This window comes from Candoia aspera, chromosome 1 (genome assembly GCF_035149785.1).
Source record: "Candoia aspera isolate rCanAsp1 chromosome 1, rCanAsp1.hap2, whole genome shotgun sequence".
NCBI lineage: Eukaryota > Metazoa > Chordata > Lepidosauria > Squamata > Boidae > Candoia > Candoia aspera.
The window spans coordinates 167,263,469-167,271,618 of record NC_086153.1 but is presented as its reverse complement, the minus strand read 5'-3'; positions in this window follow the sequence as shown (position 1 = coordinate 167,271,618).

Below are 8,150 nucleotides of genomic sequence, written 5' to 3'. Positions count from 1 at the left end.
TGTCTTTGTCGCTTGCCCTGTGCATGTTTGCTGGGAGCATGCCCTACTGATACCAGGGCACTCCCTTCACAGTTTCCACCCTGGAGAACAGGGATGCAGTCACGACACCCCTGATGTGACTCTCTCCTTTTTCTTACCTTTTGCTAAGCATCTCATGAGATCTGCATTCAGTTAGTCTCCACTGTAATAATCATTGATTCATGTGTCATTTTTTAAAAGAATTTTATTAAGATTAAAACAAAGATAAAAACTACAGAAAAAAAACAAAAAACGACAAAAAGAAAAAGAAAAAAAACTAAAAAAATGTGAAACACAAAGAAAAAGAATTTTAAAGATTACATACAAAGGTGACTTCCAACTTTCAACAGCAAGAATATACAGCAATTTCCATAGTCAAACCCTTTCTCTATATCAAACCAAGATCACATTATTTCTATACATCCTTCCATTGACACATACAAATCACTAATACAATTGCTCCTTCCTCTTATATAAAAAAAGGAAGTGTGTATGTGTGTCTATATTCTTCCCTCCCCCTTAAAACAACATCCATTTAATTATTTCCTTCCTATCACTATTCTATATATTTCTGTCCACTATAATGAAAATCAAATTATAAAAACATATAATTAATTAATTATATTTTTATAATTTGATTTTCATTATAGTGGACAGAAATAATTACTTTTATAATTAATAATTCTACCATAGACTTAACCTTATTAAGTTTAAAAACCAAAATAAAATATTATGTCTTATCAATACTTTTTAAATCATACAAATAAAATACTGTAAATCTTAATCCAAATCATTAAGAAAATGAAATCATAATAACCTCTTTATCAATTCAGTTACACATTCTTAATTTTTTACTCCTCCTCGAAATATACCAGGGCATTTACATATCAAACATCCCCACTGCCACCCTTAAGAACTCAAGACTTCTCAGCAAGGAAAAAATTCCCACAAAACATATTCTCTTCTTTCCCATAATACTGATTCACATAGTCATAATATCTCCCCAGCAAAGGAACTCCCTGTGCAGACTTAAACTCAGACTGTTGCTTTAACCCCCTCAGCATCAAACTATAATCTTCCCCTGGCATTACTTTAATCTCACTAACAGAAAAATCCCCATCTTTTCTAAAATCTTCATTTTCAGCCAGGTGACACACTTTAGTAACAATCTCTTCTCCAATGTCCCATACACTCTGCAGAATAGCTTGACAACATTCTGAGATAAGTTCTTTAAAAGTCTGCTTAAGCTCACAACATAGCTCTGAGAGGTCTTCTTTGAAACCTTCCATGCTTCAGATAGTAGTTTATGGCACCACCTAGTGACTTGGCTTGCACAAACAAGAGTTAATGAGTTAATAAAAAATTTCAGTCTAAAATTGGCAAGAGAAAATATACTAGCAAACAAATCCCAAAGAAAATGAACAGAAAACTGGAAATTTAAAACAGCAAACCCAACGTGTAGGAAAATATTATATCCTTCAAATTCAGTACCAAAAAAAGTAACAGGAAGGCAATTATATATTCTCAGTCCTCGTTACACTTTAAATGGGAAAACAAGCCAAAAATTAAAAAAATTAAAAATATAATCCAGAAATAATGATAAGCACCAAGAGATTTCACTTCTTCTTACTGTAGAAAGCCTCTCTTAGGGTACAAAACTTAAAAAAAAAATTGGGTGTTTTAGAAATGGGAAGGCAGGACTTACTGTCCCTTTAAGGGCTGCAACATGGCTGGGAAAAGATGAAATCCCAGCCTCCCAGTGAAGTCTTGCCGGTCAATCGCGCACACTGTCCATAGTCTCCTGGCTGCAACTCGCCATCCGGAGGACAAATGGGTCAATCCCCAGCATTTCCCTTGCCTGGAAAAATGCTCTGGGCTACAGGAAAAGCCAGCCTGTGCCCCACAAAAACTGCCACGATGCCAGCTCTGCCCACAGGCACAGCTGCTCAGTCCGCCATTTCCCACCGGAATCCGATTCATGTGTCATTGACAAAACCCCCTGCAAGAAAAAAACATAGAGAATTGGGGAGCCTGCCCATTTCTTCTTCTCTTTTAAATGGGAAGGAGAATTTAGAATTGCAGTTCCCCCACTTGTACAATGAAGTTTTTAAACTTTTTATCTGTATATACAGTACTTTGTACCTTTATATTTTTATGTATTCCTAAAAGAAAAAAAAATAATCCAGGTAAATAGATAAAGCTTCTACTTCCTTCAGAGATGAGAACCAGTGATTAAATTAAGGACTGTCTCACTCATTCTCACCATTCCATCCCACTACATGATGCTGCAATTGGACAACTGATGTTAATCTGATCAAAAGGATCACTGTCCTAAAAGTCATTAAATGCAGTGCTCCTGTGCCCTCTCTCTCTCCTCTCCTTCTCGCCAAGGTGATTGATGTGAACGCACACCTTCAAGAGTTTGGAAGGAAGGAAGTTCCTTTCAGGCATTTGGCAAAGCTTCCTACCAGAGACAGAGCTTTGGGAGGGGTTTAAACTGGAGACAGGGCAAATTAAAACTGTTCATACTATCCTCTCTCTGTGTGTCTAATACTTACACATGGAAAAACAATTGTTTCTCAACCTCTGTTACTCCTAAAAAGAAAGAGCACATGTAGGCAACCTACAGCCCGTGGGCTAAAAGTAGCTCCCCAGTTTCCATTTTGTGGCTCCCTAGAACACAAATATCTGATTTTCAGTAGCTTTTTGGAGGGATTGTTCCTAAATGGTTCACATTAGGTATGTTAAGTCTCTATGAGACTAAGCAGATCTATTTTTCACTTTAAATTCTGCCTCTCCAAGAAGATAAATGGGCAAAAACATTTGAATCTATTTGCTAATAACATTCACCAGCTGCACCCCGTGCAATTCTGGGAGGTACAAGAAAAAAGAAAGAAAAATAATGACGCACAGCCTGTGGTCAGAAAATGTTGCTCAGTGCTGATATATCCCTGTTTTAAACAATGAGTTTGCGTGCTATACAGTGCTCTGATTTCAATAAACAGAAGATGTAATTTGTATTTAAAATGTGCCATTTCACATTTATAAGACATTGCAAGATCTGTGATCTGCAGTCTTATGAAGATACACCCTGATGATGATGAATAAAGCTGTGCTTTTATCATTTTCTTCATGTTGTAGATTAACTCAAAAATGTTTAAAACTTTTCAAGTCAGCAACCAAAGGATTCCTGCTTAGTTAAAAGACTATAGGAAAAATATTACTGAAATAGACAAAACGTGGCTTTGTAGTTAGCTTCTCCAGGAAGATAAATAGAAGAAACCACTACCTCTGGCTCAGTATTTCAAGTCAAATTGTCTAGTTGCCAAACAACTAAGGTAATGAGGCACTGATCTAAAAAGTGAGAACTAGTTCTATAACCAGAAATAAGAAAAATGTTGTGCTGTGAAATGTGAAAGTTCAGAGGTCTGAGAAGCTGCTGGTTTCTGCAAATGCTTATCTTCTGCTAGTGGAGTTAGCCAGAAGGTAGGAACATGCTGATGAAAGAGATACATCATTGGGATACATTTTACAGACTGCCCATTTTGAAAAGATCCTAAATCCAGGTAATCTCTGAAACTTTTGGTATTCATATATTGAAACACAGGATGAATTGGACATACTGCACAGGAGTTGCCTCCTGAGATGTTTGCTTGGCCCTCTGCCCTTGTATTACGCTTGCTCTGCTGTGGACGTGCATTCAATCCCAGCTGCAACTGACTATTAAACACACTACTGGAACAATATGTGGGCAGGTCACATCAGCAGTCTCTTTTTTCAGCCTTCCCCCCACTGCCCAGAAGTGCCAGATTTCACCTCCCACAATTCCCAACTGGCATGGCTCCCACATGGCCTTTCTGCTTCTGGTGGAGGGAAGCAGGTTGCAGTGCAGGTGGAAAGAGAGAGAGCTCCCATGACCTAGATGGGGCTGGGCTTTGGGTTCTTTGTACAGCTACTACTGGCAGTTAGTAATACTCATGCCTGTCAAAACTGCAAGTCAATAATCAAAACCAATGAAGATTGATCTTGATGTTTACAAAAGCAGCGGTTATGCCTGGGTAGTTGAATGAACCAGATCCATACATGAAAATATGTATGCTCTTCAAAATAATTTTTGATCAGCATGTTAGGAATTTAGTAGGCTTTTGGAATGGTATCTATGCACCTGCAATTCCTGCAGTTCTGTTGCAGCAGGGAGACAGAGAAAGACACAATCCTGAGAAATTACTAGCTGCCTTTGCTGAGCTTCTAGCCCTGTACAGAGGCCACTGCAGATGGATACTGCCCGATATGAGTCTGAATTAGGAGACGTTACCAGGCTTGTCTGCCCTGCAGATAATGACTCTGACAGAACTTCACATTTCAGGCTTCACAGGTGGTGCAGATGACAGTTTTTACTGTGTCTTCAGAGGATTATTAAAATAGTTTTTTATAGTTTAGAAGTAGCCAAATATATATTGAATGTGCCTTATAAAATTGTAGCTTGTGACTAATATCTATATACCAACCAAGGTGGTGGAAGGGTCGACTGGGATTTCTTTCAGCCTAAATCCTTCTGACTGAAAAGGGATCTAGGTTTTTACTGGGAAACTTCTCCTCTCCACCCGAAGAACCTGCTTGGGCATGTCTGTGAGGAATGACTTAACAGAAGATGGGTTATCCTTTTGCCCTACAAAAAGGCTAAGAGGAGAGAGGAAAGCAAGGAGGTATTTCCCCTGCCCCCCCCCCCATGAAAAATCAATTTGTTCTGGATTAGGCTCTGAAGGAGGTGCAAAGGGAGCTGTTTGGTTCTCTGCAGGGCGTCCTGTGTGACTAAAGATTTTCCAAGAGCCGGTTTGGTGCAGTGGTGTGGGTACCAGGCTAGCAACTGGGAGGCCATGAGTTCTACGCCTGCCTTAGGCACAAAACCAGCTGGTGACTTTGGGTCAGCCACTCTTTCTCATCCCTAGAAAGATGACAAGGGCAAACCACTTCCGAAAATTTTGCCAAGAAACCCAAGAGTCAAGAATGACTTGAACACACTATATTTGTGTTTCTGCAGATTAAGCCTTTGCAGCACAGACTTACAGTGTGATGAACGCCTACCCAAGTTTCCAACCAGACTCACACAAGAAGCTTATGGATATCTGATTTATTACTGGACAGTATGCAGGTTCAAGAGCAAAGCTGAGAATGGCAAAAGCGCGGGTCTTTCAAACAAGTAAAGCTTAGACAGTTCCAATCCCTCCCCCCAGAGTCAGAAAGAGTCCACTCCCCACAGCCTGCAGTGTTCCTAACAGTTCCTGCTGGTCTTTGGGAAAGTGTCCTTGAACAGGCGAGAGAGCCCAAATAGACATCCCAAAGCCTCTGCATCAGTGCCTGGTACAAAAGAACAAGAGCAGCGCCCTCCCGGACAGTAACCCGTGTCAGCACCAGCATGGCATGGGAACTGGTTACGATGTTCACAGGAACATTGGAACAGGAACCAGGACATACAGGCTTCTAAGGAAACTGAAACTGGTAGTCCTGAAACTAATCACCTTGAAACGAGGTCATTGCTCACTCTTATAGAACAGTTAGAAATCTCATAAATATTTCTAAATATAGAAAGATTGAAGTCCAGTTTAGTACTGGAAAACACTGACACATCACTGTGTTTGCATAAGGAACCTTTTAGAAAGTAGGAGTAGGAACATTTCTTGATTCGGTCTCCTCAGAAGTAATCTCCTCTTCTTAAATGTAGTACTGTAATAAGACTTTGCTTATATAGCATTTTCAAGGTTGAAATTGCTCCACAACAGTAAGTATGTCACAATCTTGACATCTCCTGGCATTATTCAGATCATATTTTATTATAGCCTGCCAGGGTGGAATGTAATTGAGAGGCTGAGGGAGAACGGCTGCTTGACCAAAAACACCAAGTGAGGTCCTCATAGAGACAAGACTTGAAATGGAATCATCCCAAATTATTAATGAGCCAAGAATAGCATTCATTCCTAATGATATGCAAGCTAGCTATATTTGTTTTACTGCTTGGAAAAAGAGTAACAAAGGATAAAATGCTGGTTAGTTAGCTCTGGGCATCCACTGGATCTGAGTAGACTTCTATGCATTGTTCTGAAGTTAGGGCTTCGTGTTCCACACCTACCTTGCCTTTATTCAGAGGCCTAGGATCACACATCTCAGCACAAGAATGCATTAACGGCACCATCTACATCCTACAAAAATGGTCAGTGTTGATTGCTCCTAGAGAGCTCAGGTGTGTATGTGGCAATTAGGCTTATAGAATACTGCTATATAGAATGTTTGAGGAGACAACTTTGACCACTGGATACTTCTGGTTCTCTCATTATAGTGAGAAATCTAATGCCAATGTTTAGAGTTACTGGAGAAAATCATAAGACTTTTGAAAACCATTTGGACATTTATTGGAGGTTTTTTTAATCCATTCAATCCTGTCTAATTCTCGGAGACTGTGGGGACAAGACCCTGCAGTTCTCTTGGCAAGGTTCTTCCATTGTGGTTTGCCATTGCTTCCTTCCTAGGGCTGAGAGAAAGTGATTGGCCCAAGGTCACCCTGCTGGCTTTGTGCCTAAGGTGGGACTAGAACTCATGGTTTCTCAGTTTCTAGCCTGATGTCTTAACCACTATACCTAACTGGCTCTTTAATTGGAGAATAGTTTTACATAAAAATATCCAAAAAAGGGATGGAAGGCTGAAAACAGGCCACATCTCAGTAGTCATGGAATGCTGAATGACTGGGATGGGGGAAAAAGGTGGAGGAAGGAGGAAATGGAAAGGAATAAAATACCATGGTCCAGATTATGTACCAGAAGAATTCATATGGATTGGTAGTGGTGGGGAATAGACAAGTCTCATTTTCATTTGGAAAAAAGCTTTAATGAGTGGTTTTCACAAATCTACCTACTCTTATGGATGAAAATGAAAGCTTCTCCTACTGGGAGCCTGCAGCCAAAGCACTAGCTGATTATATAAAGTTGTTATGTAAATGCAGACTTTAGATGCACCACCCAGCACTACTTTTTATTGCCAGTAACTTCATAGGGTTATCAGATCACAATGGTAAAGTGTTGGTGGAAGTCACACATGAAAGAATAACCTCTTCTCTGCTTTCAGTGTTGGGAATACTTTCTACATGTCAGCAAGAAGCTAATGGAAAATCTGTGAATGTTGACTTGGGTATTCCAAGGAATAAAGTTGTTAGAGTTATATCCTGCATTTCCTCAAAGAGTTTAAGGTGGCACATCATCACCTAGTATGATGATATTAAAATGACAAAATGTGTGTCATAACATCATGACCCAAGCTCCACCCCTTCCATGTGGTGTCATGGCACAAATACAAAAGGGATGGAGAGACTCCCTCCTTCAATTCCCCGCCCCCATATCAACCCTATGAATTGAGTTAGACTGAGAGACAGTTAAAGGCCCCAATCCACAAAATGAATTTCCATAACTGCAGCAGACATAGACTAGGACCAGATCAAGGTTCAATATCTTACTACAATACTGTATTATGGTTAAACATTATTTATTTTATTTATCTAACAAGTATTACTTGAGCTATGATAGCAACTCTGATGACAACGTCTAATTCTCTAGCTGAATATAAATATAACTTAATTTCAGAAGACAAGTTTTATCACCACCTCTTCTAGTCTGCCACTCTACAATTAGACTAACCAGTTTTGAATTAATCAGTAGCTAGCATCATATAACTAAGGAACTACTATATCAAGTAATTAAAGGAAAGAGCTTCAGGTAGCTATTGATTAAGAGGCAATAGGAATTGGCAGGGGACCAACCATTCATTGCTAGGTATGAAAGTCAATACAGTAGATTTAACAGAATTGAAGGTAGTTTGAGACAAGTTTTAGTTCCCCTAGTTACCAAGAATCATCTCTGGAAGATAGCAGCTGTAGATTTCTAAAAAGGTATCAGAAGAGAGGGTTTCCTCCAAAGTTCCAGAGGAAGAGCAGGAACTCTGGCTGTGAACACACACTACCATCCTTTCCCTTTGCAGACTTATTCACAGAAGTATCAGTGAAACTGGTTGCCACTGGAGTCATGATAGATAAAGCAGACTAAGCCTGTCAACGAAGCACTCCTCTCTCACCATGGGGAGATTTAGTT